Genomic DNA, 14,519 nt, shown 5'->3' with positions numbered 1-14,519 from the left:
CTCGTGAAAGAGCTGACATTTACTTCACAAACAAATCAACCAGACAAACAAAATATATAAAAAGAGGGAGCAGAAGACAAGAGAAGGGGAGGCACACAAACACTGGAGAGCACACAACATTTAAGAGCAGGGAGATGTGTGGGAGGGAGAGGGCTTGGGGGGAGGAGGCGTGGGAAGGGGGGGGGGGTGGGAGAAGTATAAAACACAAGGACACCAAGGACTTCCAGGACAGAAGTTGGTATTTCAAAAAAGTGGTATTGGGGTGAAATTAGCAGGGCTGGAAAAGATCAAGGTTTTGGATGGGGGAAGATAAGAGATGGTGGTGAACAGCTGTTTTAAAGACCTGGAGGGTGGAGTGGGATTGAAGAGAGTGAGGGAGTTTGTTCCAGAGGCGGGAGAAAAGAGGAATGAAGGAGTGAAGGTGAGCAGAGAGTCTTGATTTTGGCAGTTTAACCAAAAGAGGGTTGCAGGCAGATCTTGTGCGACCTGTAGGAATATTTGGGGGACAGAGCCCAGAGAGAGCTGGGGGGGGGCAAGGCCAGAGAGGAGACGGTAGAAGACGGAAAGACCACCAACCTGCCTATGGTGAGTGAGTGAGAGGCCCTTGGAGTTAGCTTCATCGCGGGAGATTCCAATGGTTCTGAATGGTTTGGTTTCAACAGCGTGAAGACGAGCTAGGTGTGAGGCAGGAGCACCAGCCCAGAGGGGAGAGCAGTATTCCATTGAGCTGCGGATGAAAGCTTTGTATGTGGTGAGGAGCTCAGGTGTGCCAAGGAAGGACTTCGCACGACGGAGGATGCCCAGTCGGCGACTGGCTTTGGAGGCCAGATTTGAAATGTGGTTTTCCCAGGAAAGATCATGGCAGATAGTGAGACCCAAAAGCTTGAGTGACAGAACTTATTGGAGAGGATTATTCAGAAAGTAGATGGGAGGGTTGTCCAGTCGGTCTTTTCGGAGAGACATCGTAAGAGTGTGAGATTTGTCAGGATTGAAAGACATGTTCCACTTGTTTGCCCAGTCTGTGATTTTGTCCAGGTCTGCAGAGAGTGAGGAGGCTGCAGACTGCCGATCTGAGGGATGAAGAATGGAACGACAGAGAGTAGAGTCATCAGCAAAGAGATAGAGAGGATTTTCAAGAGAGTCAGAGAGATCATTGATGAAGACCAGAAAAAGCACAGGGCCCAGAACACTGCCTTGGGGAACTCCAACCTGAACAGGAAAGGGAGATGAGAGAAACCCATTCAGGGCCACACGTTGACTACGACTAGAGAGGAAGTCCGCCAGCCATGTGTGGAGATTTCCATGGATACAAAAGGAGGAGAGTTTGCAGAGCGGGATGCCAGACCGTATCGAAGGCACGTGATATGTCAAGGGAGACAGCTCTAATTTCCTGTTTGGCATTGAGGACCTCCATCCATTGCTGAGAAAGCAGAAGCAGCATGTCAAGAGTAGAGTGGCCAGGTCTGAAACCAAATTGATGATCAGAGATCAAGCCATTGGAGAAGAGGAAAGATTTCATATCTGAAGCAATGATGGATTCCATGACTTTGCTGATAATTGGGAGAAGGCTGATTGGTCTGTCGTTGCTGGGATCTGTTTTTGCACCTTTTTTGTGCAAAGCGGTGATGTTGGCAGATTTCCATGCAGATGGCAGATGACCTTGAGCAAAAGAGAGGGTGAAGAGAACAGAGAGAGGGAGTGAAAGAGCAGAAGAACAGGATTTTAGGACCCGTGGGCTGATGCCGTCAGGTCCAGTTGCAGAATCAGAGTCTTTCAATCAGAGTCAGAAGCTTTGGCCGAATCCATCGATCACGTTTTGAGATATCCTGCACACAGACAGACAAACAAACAGACAGACAGAGGTGAAAACCTATTATTTCTGTCCACCTTTGGTGGCGTCACCTCTCACCTATGTCCCAAAGCAGAGTGTCTTGTCTGTTTTATACCTCCTCACTTTTCCTCTCCTCCACTTATCCATTTCCATTCTCATTACCACTGCGTCCTCACCCCCTCTTGCCCCCTCCCATTTCCACTTCCTTCTTTCTACCCGTCTTTCCCCACCACCCCACCACATATGACGTACTCATGTGAAAGTGAGCTGCTTGAGAATCAGGAGCACTGGGGAGGACCGTTTCACACAGGTGAGGTGTAACAAATGGCCTATTACTGTATTGTAGCGGTTACCGCTGGATGCACACAATCGCCTTGCACCGGCCAGAACACGGCCAGACGCGCCTCTCCCGGGCATGCCCGGACTCACTGTTCCCGGGCACGCCCGAACCTCCCGGGCACGCCCGGTCTCGTCTTTCCCGGGCATGCCTGCTCTCGCCTTTCCAGGGCTCGCCCAGAGCGTCCGGGCATGCCCGCTATCGCCTTTTCAGGGCTCGCCCAGAGCGTCCGGGCATGCCCGCTATCGCCTTTCCAGGGCTCGCCCAGAGCGTCCGGGCATGCCCGCTATCGCCTTTCCAGGGCTCGTCCAGAGCGCCCGGGCACGCCCAGCCTCGACTTGCCAGGCCGCAGCCAAACACGCCCGGGCAGGTCCAGACTTGCCTTTCCAAGGCTCGCCCTTGACACCCGGGCATGCCCGGTATAGCTTTTGCCGGGCAAACTTCCCGACATAAATGTGTATATATATTGCTGCCCGATAAACGGGCTTGTCAGAATACCTGAGCTGTTTTGTTTCAATAAAGCAACTCGGACGATTTCCGTCTTTGGTCGCGTCAATTCTTTCGACTCGCGTTGGAGCGCAGTTCCTTCATTGGTGACCTACCGACATGGATACGGCAGTGATGCTTAAACTGCCTACCTTCTGGGAGGCTCACGCGGCTGTTTGGTTCGCTCAGGCGGACTCTCAGTTCGCCCTGCGAGGCATCACCGCGGACGACACCCGCTTCCACCATGTTGTGGCGGCGCTCGGTTCCGCCACCGCGGCCCGCGCCTTGAGCCTCCTCGAGCACCCGCCGGCTGCTGACAAATACGACGCGCTGAAGACACTCCTCCTCGACGCTTTCGCCCTCTCACCGGCAGCACGCGCACGGCGCCTGCTCGCTCTGCCCGAGCTGGGCGACATGCGCCCGTCCGAGCGCATGGACTATATGCTCTCGTTGCTCGGTGAGCACTCTCCGGATTTTCTGTTCCGCGAGCTGTTCCTTCGCCAGCTGCCTCACCCGGTACGCCTCGCCCTGGGTGGCACGTTGATCACGGATTCCCGCGCCCTCGCCAGGGAAGCCGATAAGATCTCCTCGGCGGGCCAGCACATCGGCGCGGTTACCTGGAGCCCGCCGCCGTCCGAGGCGACGCCCACGACACCCGAGCGCCCTGCGCGGTTGGAGGCCGAACTGCCGGTGCAACTGGCGGCCGCCACGCCGCACCGCCCGCTTCCGACACGACGGCCGGGGCCTCCACCTGACCGGGCGTGGTGTTATTACCACGCCAGGTTCGGACACAAGGCTCGGACGTGCCGGCCCCCGTGCACTTTCGGCAGGTCGGGAAACGGCCGGGCCGGCGTTCATTCCCAGCCATGAGCGCCGGCCACTCGGGCAACTTGCTGTTTATTCGGGACAAAGCGTCTGGGCGGCGTTTCCTGTGTGACACCGGCGCCCAACTGAGCGTCATACCCGCCTCCGAGCAGGACAGGCAGGACGCCGTTTGCGGCCCCTCTTTGGTCGCTGCTAATGGCTCGGCCATACGCACTTTCGGCCCACGCGTCGTCACCCTCTGCTTCGGCAGCCAGCGTTTTCAATGGACTTTTGTGACCGCCTGCGTCCCCATGGCTTTGCTGGGCGCCGACTTCCTCTGCGCGCACGGGCTGCTGGTCGACGTCAAACGACGTCGCCTTGTCCACGCCGAGACCTTCAGCTCCCTGGCGTGCACGATGAGCAGCTCCGCGCCGACCGAACTGGCGTGCGCCCTCCCGGCAGCGAACGAGTTCGCTCGCCTGCTCGCGGAATTCCCGGCCCTCACGCGGCCGACGTTTTCGGCCGTCGCGGTGCGGCACGGGATCGAGCACCACATACCCACTACGGGCCCGCCGGTCTACACCAGGGCCCGCCGCCTCGACCCGGCCAAGCTCGCCGTGGCGAAGGCCGAGTTCGACGTGTTGGAGCACCTCGGCATCGTGCGGCGCTCCGATAGCGCGTGGGCCTCGCCACTGCACATCGTGCCAAAGCCGGGGGGTGGGTGGCGCCCGTGTGGCGACTACCGCCGTCTCAACGACGCTACCACCCCCGACAGGTACCCGATCCCGCATATTCAGGACTTTTCCGCCCGTTTGGCGGGACGGGTCATCTTTTCGAAAATTGACCTGATACGGGGCTACCACCAGGTACCTGTCCGGGCGGCCGACGTCCCGAAGACGGCCGTCATCACGCCGTTCGGCCTGTTCGAATTTTTGCGGATGCCGTTTGGCCTCAAGAACGCGGCCCAGGCGTTCCAGCGCTTGATGGACGGCGTGCTGCGCGACCTGCCGTTTCTTTTCGTCTATCTGGACGATATCCTCGTCGCCAGCACGTCCCGCGCCGAGCACCTCCTCCACCTCCAAACACTGTTCGGTCGCCTCAGCGAGCACGGCTTAATTGTCAACCCGGTCAAATGCCACTTCGGCGCGACGACCGTTGAATTTTTGGGCCACCGCATCACCAATACCGGGGCCGTGCCACTGCCGACCAAGTTCGAGGCCATCACCACGTTCCCGCATCCCCATTCCATCAAGGCCCTCCAAGAGTTCCTCGGCATGGTGAATTTTTATCACCGATTCGTGCCCCGCGCTGCTCAGCTCATGCGGCCCCTTTACGAGGCCCTCCGGGGCAAGCCGGCCAAGCATGACATTGTTTGGTCCGCGGCCATGGACGCGGCCTTCGCCAGCGCCAAACGGGCCCTCGCCGACGCAACGCTGCTGGCTCACCCGGTGCTCAACGCGCCCATCGCCCTCACTACGGACGCCTCCAACTACGCGGTGGGCGCCGTCCATGAGCAATGGGTGGACGGGGTTTGGCAGCCACTCGCTTTTTTCAGCCGGCAACTCCGGCCGAACGAGTTAAACTACAGCACGTTCGACCGCGAGCTGCTCGGTCTATTCCTGGCCGTTCGCCATTTCCGACACCTCCTGGAGGGCCGCCCGTTCACGGCTTTCGTCGACCACAAGCCGTTGGTCTATGCAATGGCTAAGGTCACGGAGCCGTGGTCGGCCCGCCAGCAGCGCCACCTCTCCGCCGTGTCGGAGTTCACCACGGACATCCGGCACGTCGCCGGCAAAGACAACGCCGTGGCCGACTGTCTTTCTCGGGCCAGCGCGAACGCGGTCCACCTCGGCGTGGACTTCGCGCTCATGGCGGCCGATCAGACCACCGACGCCTCGGTGCAGGCACTCTGTGTGGCGGACACGGGCCTCCGCCTGGCCGACATTCCCTGCGCGGGCACCGTCCTGCTCTGCGACGTCTCCCAGGGCCAGCCTCGCCCCATCGTGCCCGTTTCCTGGCAGCGCCGCATCTTCGCCTCCATCCACGGCCTTTCTCACCCGGGCCGGAAAGCTTCTCAGAAGCTGGTGTCGGCACGTTTCGTCTGGCACGGCCTTCGACGAAACATCCGCGACTGGGCCAACGCCTGCACGGCCTGCCAGCGGGTCAAGGTCCACCGCCACACCCAGGCCCCGCTGGCACCTTTCGCCGTGCCTGAACGGCATTTCGACCACGTCCACGTGGACCTGGTGGGTCCCCTGCCCCCCTCGCGGGGGTTCACCCACCTGCTCACCATGGTGGACAGGACCACCAGGTGGCCGGAGGCCGTGCCCCTCGCCTCCGCCACCACCGCCGACGTGGCGCAGGCGTTCATCGCCACCTGGGTCGCGCGCTTCGGTGCACCAGCGGACATCTCGTCCGACCGCGGCCCACAGTTCACGTCTGAGCTTTGGGGCGCGGTCGCCCGTTCGTTGGGGGTCATGCTGCACCGCACCATGGCCTACCACCCCCAAGCCAACGGGTTGTGCGAGCGGTTTCACCGCTCCATGAAGGCCGCGCTCATGGCCGGCCTTCAGGACGACGGTTGGGCCGACCGGCTGCCGTGGGTCCTTTTGGGCCTTCGCACGGCCCCCAAGGAAGACCTCCAGGCATCCGCCGCCGAGCTCGTCTACGGCCAGCCGCTCCGCGTCCCGGGCGAATTCGTGCCCGACGCTACCAGTCCCTGGTCCACCGCTCGCCAGCGCTCGGACCTCCAGGAGGCCGCCCGACGATTTGCCCCCGTGCCGACGTCCCGCCACGGTGGCCCCCAGTCCTACGTCCCCCCGGCACTTCGCACAGTGGAGTACGTCTTTGTGCGTCATGACGCGCACCGGGGGCCACTCCGGCCGCCGTACGACGGGCCCTTCCGGGTCCTGCGACGGGGCGACAAGTCTTTCATCGTCGACTTCAGCGGCCGGCCGGACCGGATTTCTGTGGACCGCCTGAAACCGGCGCACATGGACGTCGACCGACCACCACGGTTGGCCCTTCCTCCGCGGCGAGGCCGCCCCCCGTCCACAGTTCCCCCTGCTCGACCACCCACCACCATGTCGGACCCCTCCCCACGACCCTCCAGGGGTCGCTTCGGCCGGGTCATCCGGACCCCCCTTAAATTGACCCTGCCGGTGCAGGTCGATTCTGGAGGGGCGTGTGTAGCGGTTACCGCTGGATGCACACAATCGCCTTGCACCGGCCAGAACACGGCCAGATGCGCCTCTCCCGGGCATGCCCGGACTCACTGTTCCCGGGCACGCCCGGTCTCGTCTTTCCCGGGCATGCCCGCTCTCGCCTTTCCAGGGCTCGCCCAGAGCGTCCGGGCATGCCCGCTATCGCCTTTTCAGGGCTCGCCCAGAGCGTCCGGGCATGCCCGCTATCGCCTTTCCAGGGCTCGTCCAGAGCGCCCGGGCACGCCCAGCCTCGACTTGCCAGGCCACAGCCAAACACGCCCGGGCAGGTCCAGACTAGCCTTTCCAAGGCTCGCCCTTGACACCCGGGCATGCCCGGTATAGCTTTTGCCGGGCAAACTTCCCGACATAAATGTGTATATATATTGCTGCCCGATAAACGGGCTTGTGAGAATACCTGAGATGTTTTGTTTCAATAAAGCAACTCGGACGAATTCCGTCTTTGGTCGCGTCAATTCTTTCGACTCGCGTTGGAGCGCAGTTCCTTCAGTATACTTAATTAATTGTGAGAATGTGTAACTCTGTCTAACCTTATCCTGATTTCCCACTCTTGCTGACAAACCTCTCCGAATGTTAAGATTCCCTTACAGTAATAAACTGCGGCTTCCTTTCTTTTGCAAATGTTCTTGTGCACATTATGACTCATTGCAAAATTGCTAACTCACCTCTGACAAACATTTAAAACGGGTTAATGCCCTTGCTCCATTAACAACTGAATCACTGGTTTCATCGGTGGTGTACAAGGGTTAAAAAAAACAAAAAAAAAAACAACTAGAACGGCATTTGGTGGAGCGCAGACCTCCGCCACGCTGAACAGTCTGTTTTGTATTGAACCAAAATGAACCGGACCTGAACCGAACCGAAAATGTTTTGTATTGAACCGGACCTGAACCAAAATTTAACCGGCTTGTTCTCGTCACCTAACAAACTCGTCCATCAAGTTTAGTCATAACTCGTCCATAACTTTTTTTAAATATCATGTTGTATATCGCTTTTCACCCGATCTCTCAATGGTGAAGAATCACTTAAAAATTAAATAATTCTTAAATAATTAAATTAAATAATTAATAAAAGAACTTCACGTGAACCTTATGATACGTAGCTAATTGTCTTGGATAAGGTGAATTAGAATCCATGATTGAACTGTGCATTCGTTTTGCTGGTGATTACGTTATCTCATTAGTTATACTAGTGGGGTCACCCTTGGGGCATGGAGGTGTATCGTTGCGATCAATGCAGCTGTTTTTGCGGTACCCGGGACAATAACGTTATGCGGGAGTCCAAACATGAAAATGCTGGAGACCAAAGCTGGAATTGGAAAAACATTATCGCCTATTTTACTCCTGGGGGTCCCAGGATTACCCACCCAAAATTTCGTTGCGTTCAGTTCAGCCGTTTTTGCGGTACCTGGGAACGGACGGACGGACGGACATTTGGTGAATTATAGTTTCAACTAGAACGCCACTCAGTCGAGCGCATACTTCCGCCGTGGGTGGCCGCTGCTGAGCCCTATCTACTGTGGAAGTGTAACTCAGTGTAACTTATTGATTGGCACTGGTAACTTATTGATTAAAGACTGGTAACGATTTCGTAAATGGATGCCAAGAATGTGCACGCACATGGTAATCTCTTGTCCACCTGGTCACAGCCCCTGGCTGGAGCACCCCCCTATCGTTTGGTAAACGGAACTCGCAGCAGGAGGGGAGCGAGCTGATGCCAGGACTCGGTGCATGCATGACCTCGGGGCATTAGCGGAGAAAGGATTAACATTCAGCGGACAGGGGATTAACTCCAGTTTGTCCATATAAACCAGAGCAAACGTTGAGTCAAGGAGACTTGTCACCAGAAGCTCTGACCGACGGAACGGACGAGCACTTATCATCAGACCCTCTGCCCGACGGGAGTGGCGGAGGAACATCGGCCGAACGAGAAGGACCATGCGAATAGAGTTAACCTGGTCCATTGAGTTAAACGGTATTATTTGGTAATGGAATGAAGTGAATAACCAGTTAATAAACCAGACCTTTTGTAAAACCTGTGTCCGGTCATTGGAGTCTTGAGTCTCCCCCATTACTTCCCCTACAATTTGGAGGCACCGCTGACATCAACTGGACACAAACAAGTCTTTAAAAGGTGAGTGTGTCTTGTTTTTGTCCAGTATGATTTACGAACTTGGGAATAGTTTTGTACATACATGGTGGAGGAGGTGGTCTGGGGCTTCCTTGCGCACCGATGCCGCGATATAGGTGGCGTGATGAAGTCACGAATGGTACTTCGATAAACGATTGTAGCTATTATTCGTGTTTTTCTAAATGATTTCTGTAAATACGTATTTTTTGCGCTGTCTAAATAAAATGCACCAGGTCGGCGCTGGTCATTAAGGGCCTTACTGTGACCTGGGAGCAAACGGAGCATGAGTGCACCATGCGACCATTTGCTTCCAAGTCGTGTAAGGCCGGTACACTCGTTTACACACCCGTACACGTGTAAAGTAGTTTTTTTTTGCACTTGCTCAAAGCACGCGACTTGCTCGGCGTGCGACAGGGAGCCGGGAAATGGAATTATATTTACTAGGGCATGCCCGTACTATATCTATATCTAAAATTATATCCCCCCCCTCTATTTACATGAAATGGTTTGGTCCAAAGCGAACGGCTTGCGAGTACGGTGACAATCCCCCCCCTCTATTTACATGAAATGGTTTGGTCCATTCGCAAAGCCAAAGCGAACGGCAGTTACGAATCGCAGTTACGATGAATCGCAAATTAGTTTTAATTAGTTTTAAAACATAGTTTAACGGCAACATAGTTTGCCGACGGGAAATAAATGAATACGCTCTCAAATGTGCCATCCGAGGCAGAGTCTGTTCGCCACGTTCGGCACACGTGATAGCTCGCTGCTCTCTGATTGGTTGAATCGTTTTTTGGACATAGCTCGGTAACTACTTCTGCGATTAATTTAAAACCTTGAAAAGGCACATCCTCGGGTCCCCAGCAATATACCTGGCAAGTTTCAAGTATATCGGACCGGTAGTTGTCGAGAAACAGCGGTCACAGACAAACATACAAACAAACATACACACAGAGATTAGTGGAATTATAGATAGATATATATATATTTTTACCTCATTCCAATTTATGGTATTGCGACAAAACGGCTTATATCTTTGGAACGACTGGTCGGATTTAGACAAATTAAACGGAATTGTGTAGGACGAAAGCCGTGGGTCCAAAGTAAAAAAAAAAAAAAAAAAAAAAAAAAAAAAGGGGTGGAGGAGAGAATTTTTTTTTTTCAGTTTTCCCGCCATGTCTAAAACTCGTTCGATCAACAAATAAATTCATGACAGACAACCCCACCTCATGCCGGTCCAGAATTATTGTGAAAGATGGCGATTGGATGAAAATTGCATACCAACACTCCCTCACTGTCCCTCATTGTCCCTCATGTCCATTCCGGCACCCTGTCTCTTGCTCCCGCTCCTTCTCCCTCCCCTCCCTCTAGTTCCCATTGGCGGACGTTTTGCGAGAAGCAAAGCGTTTTGCAGGAAGCTTCCAGGAAGCTTCCAGGAAGCAAAGCCAGGGCTGTTGCTTTTTGTGTATTTTCTCTGCGCCCCATGCTCGCAGATTTGGTTGGTACAAATATTTTATTGAAAGGTGAAAGATGCTTTTGTGGAAAAGCAATGGCAGACCACCCATTGTCACCACTTTCATGAGCTCAGAGAAATAAAAAATTCCAAATTCCACTCTGATGGCTCAATGGAAATAGGCAGCAGAATGAGAATCGGCAGACAATGGAACAGCTAGCGACGAGTGTTTGTGAGTAACAACCACCCTCTGGTCGAGGCTCATAGGAGGGGTGATGCTTACTGATTCGGCAGGCTTACAATAGATATTAATGGCGAAGGTTGTGGTTGGTTCGATTTTGCGAAATGGACGTTCTTTGAACGGGTTAAATGAGAATTTTCATATTGGATGTTAAAGCAACGAAGAGTTTTGTGGGATTATGGGGTCATATCGCGACATCATGGGAAAGCTGGTGTTAATGGTGGGATGTCAGAGGTAATGGTGTGGTTTAATGTTCACACTGTTTTGGAAAATAATGCTCGATGCAACATGATTCTAAAAAGAACCCATCCCTACATCTAAGGATCAGGAAGGGAAGGAATGGAAAATTTGAAGTATTAAAGTTACGGAACTCAAAATGTCTGGGTTTGGATGTAGTCATTAAAGGATTGAGTCATTCATTGGTTTGATGATGGTCCTAATATTTTGATAAATGTTTGATAATGGTCCTGGTAATTTTAGTCCTAGGAATAATATTGCTAGTGGTTTGTCTGAAGGCTTTGATGGGTATTTGTCTAAAGCAAACAGCGACTTCTAAGATGACAGACGTGTGAGGTATTTGGCATCGCCAGACTAGCTTATTGGTTTAGGAATGTTTAGAGGTCATTGCAATGTGATAATTACTTGTGATCATTTGTTGTTGGAACGTTTTGGGAGATAATTACAGGAAATGTGTACTGTTCTTGTTTGTTGAGTATGAGAGATAATTACAGGAAATGTGTACTGTTCTTGTTTGTTGAGTATGAGAGATAATTACAGGAAATGTGTACTGTTCTTGTTTGGTGATTATCTATCTATAATTCCAGTAATCTCTGTACGTCTGTACGTTTGTACGTCTGTACGTTTGTTTGTCTGTGACCGCTGTTTCTCGACAACCACGGGTCCGATATACTTTTAACTTGCCAGGTATATTGCTGGGGACCCGAGGATGTGCCTTTTCAAGGTTTCATATTAATCGGACAATTACTTACCGAGCTATGTCCAAAAAACGATTCAACCAATCAGAGAGCAGCGAACGATCGCGTGTGCCGAACGTGGAGGACACACTCTGCCTCGGATGGCACATTTGAGAGCGTATTCATTTATTTCACGTTTGCAAACTATGTTGGCGTTAAACTATGTTTTAAAACTAATAAAACCGAATTTGCGATTCATTCGCTTTCCTGCGCGTTTGTGCACGCGATGGCGATTTCTTTACCAAACTCCGGAAGCCGTTCGCTTTGGACCAAACCATTGCATGTAAATAGAGGGGGGGGGATTGTCACCGTACTCGCAAGCCGTTCGCTTTGGACCAAACCATTTCATGTAAATAGAGGGGGGGGGGATATAATTTTAGATATAGATATAGTACGGGCAATGCCCTAGTGAGAGATAATTACAGGAAATGTGTACTGTTCTTGTTTGTTGAGTATGAGAGATAATTACAGGAAATGTGTACTGTTCTTGTTTGTTGAGTATGAGAGATAATTACAGGAAATGTGTACTGTTCTTGTTTGTTGAGTATGAGAGATAATTACAGGAAATGTGTACTGTTCTTGTTTGGTGATTATGAGAGATAATTACAGGAAATGTGTACTGTTCTTGTTTGTTGAGTATGAGAGATAATTACAGGAAATGTGTACTGTTCTTGTTTGGTGATTATGAGAGATAATTACAGGAAATGTGTACTGTTCTTGTTTGTTGAGTATGAGAGATAATTACAGGAAATGTGTACTGTTCTTGTTTGTTGAGTCTGAGAGATAATTACAGGAAATGTGTACTGTTCTTGTTTGGTGATTATGAGAGATAATTACAGGAAATGTGTACTGTTCTTGTTGTGATTATGAGAGATAATTACAGGAAATGTGTACTGTTCTTGTTTGTTGAGTATGAGAGATAATTACAGGAAATGTGTACTGTTCTTGTTTGTTGAGTATGAGAGATAATTACAGGAAATGTGTACTGTTCTTGTTTGGTGATTATGAGAGATAATTACAGGAAATGTGTACTGTTCTTGTTTGTTGAGTATGAGAGATAATTACAGGAAATGTGTACTGTTCTTGTTTGGTGATTATGAGAGATAATTACAGGAAATGTGTACTGTTCTTGTTTGTTGAGTATGAGAGATAATTACAGGAAATGTGTACTGTTCTTGTTTGTTGAGTATGAGAGATAATTACAGGAAATGTGTACTGTTCTTGTTTGGTGATTATGAGAGATAATTACAGGAAATGTGTACTGTTCTTGTTTGTTGAGTATGAGAGATAATTACAGGAAATGTGTACTGTTCTTGTTTGGTGATTATGAGAGATAATTACAGGAAATGTGTACTGTTCTTGTTTGTTGAGTATGAGAGATAATTACAGGAAATGTGTACTGTTCTTGTTTGGTGATTATGAGAGATAATTACAGGAAATGTGTACTGTTCTTGTTGTGATTATGAGAGATAATTACAGGAAATGTGTACTGTTCTTGTTGTGATTATGAGAGATAATTACAGGAAATGTGTACTGTTCTTGTTTGGTGATTATGAGAGATAATTACAGGAAATGTGTACTGTTCTTGTTTGTTGAGTATGAGAGATAATTACAGGAAATGTGTACTGTTCTTGTTTGGTGATTATGAGAGATAATTACAGGAAATGTGTACTGTTCTTGTCGTGATTATGAGAGATAATTACAGGAAATGTGTACTGTTCTTGTTGTGATTATGAGAGTTAATTACAGGAAATGTGTACTGTTCTTGTTTGTTGAGTATGAGAGATAATTACAGGAAATGTGTACTGTTCTTGTTTGGTGATTATGAGAGATAATTACAGGAAATGTGTACTGTTCTTGTTTGTTGAGTATGAGAGATAATTACAGGAAATGTGTACTGTTCTTGTTTGTTGAGTATGAGAGATAATTACAGGAAATGTGTACTGTTCTTGTTTGTTGAGTATGAGAGATAATTACAGGAAATGTGTACTGTTCTTGTTTGGTGATTATGAGAGATAATTACAGGAAATGTGTACTGTTCTTGTTGTGATTATGAGAGATAATTACAGGAAATGTGTACTGTTCTTGTTGTGATTATGAGAGATAATTACAGGAAATGTGTACTGTTCTTGTTTGGTGATTATGAGAGATAATTACAGGAAATGTGTACTGTTCTTGTTTGGTGATTATGAGAGATAATTACAGGAAATGTGTACTGTTCTTGTTTGTTGAGTATGAGAGATAATTACAGGAAATGTGTACTGTTCTTGTTGGGATTATGAGAGATAATTACAGGAAATGTGTACTGTTCTTGTTTGGTGATTATGAGAGATAATTACAGGAAATGTGTACTGTTCTTGTTTGTTGGGTTGTAGTGACGTTTCCACAACGTTGTTGCAACGTTTTTCACATTAGTTTCCTACAACATTGAAATAATGTTGTTGTAAAACGTTTCCACAACGTTGCTACAACGTTTCACTTTCGTTGTTGCAACGTTTTGCTCCAACGTTTTGGGAACATTCAAATGTTGGGTTTTGCTGACGTTTCCACAACGTCGCCACAACGTTTCACTTTCGTTGTTGCAACGTTTTGCTCCAACGTTTTGGGAACATTCAAATGTTGGGTTTTGCTGACGTTTCCACAACGTCGCCACAACGTTTCACTTTCGTTGTTGCAACGTTTTGCTCCAACGTTTTGGGGACACTCAAATGTTAAGTAAATCGGATAAGAATTCACGAGTTATTTAATTATTAGCGATTAATGAAGTACTTATTTAATTAATTACATTTCTTATTAAATTACAGTAATTACATTACAGTAATTACCTGGGGTAATTACAGTAATTACAGTTCCGGTAATTACAGTAATTACAGTAATCATTACAGTAATTGCAGTAGTCTTATTACAGTAATTACATTACATTAACTCAGGCACCTTTTGAGTAAGGAAGCTGATATTTGGACATGACACTGACCAAGTGATGTGGCTGTCAAGGAAAATTTTGATTTATTGATTAATCATTTAATAAATTAACTCGTTGAT

This window comes from Myxine glutinosa, chromosome 9 (genome assembly GCF_964187855.1).
Source record: "Myxine glutinosa chromosome 9, kmMyxGlut1.1, whole genome shotgun sequence".
NCBI lineage: Eukaryota > Metazoa > Chordata > Myxini > Myxiniformes > Myxinidae > Myxine > Myxine glutinosa.
This window is presented reverse-complemented; position numbering follows the sequence as displayed.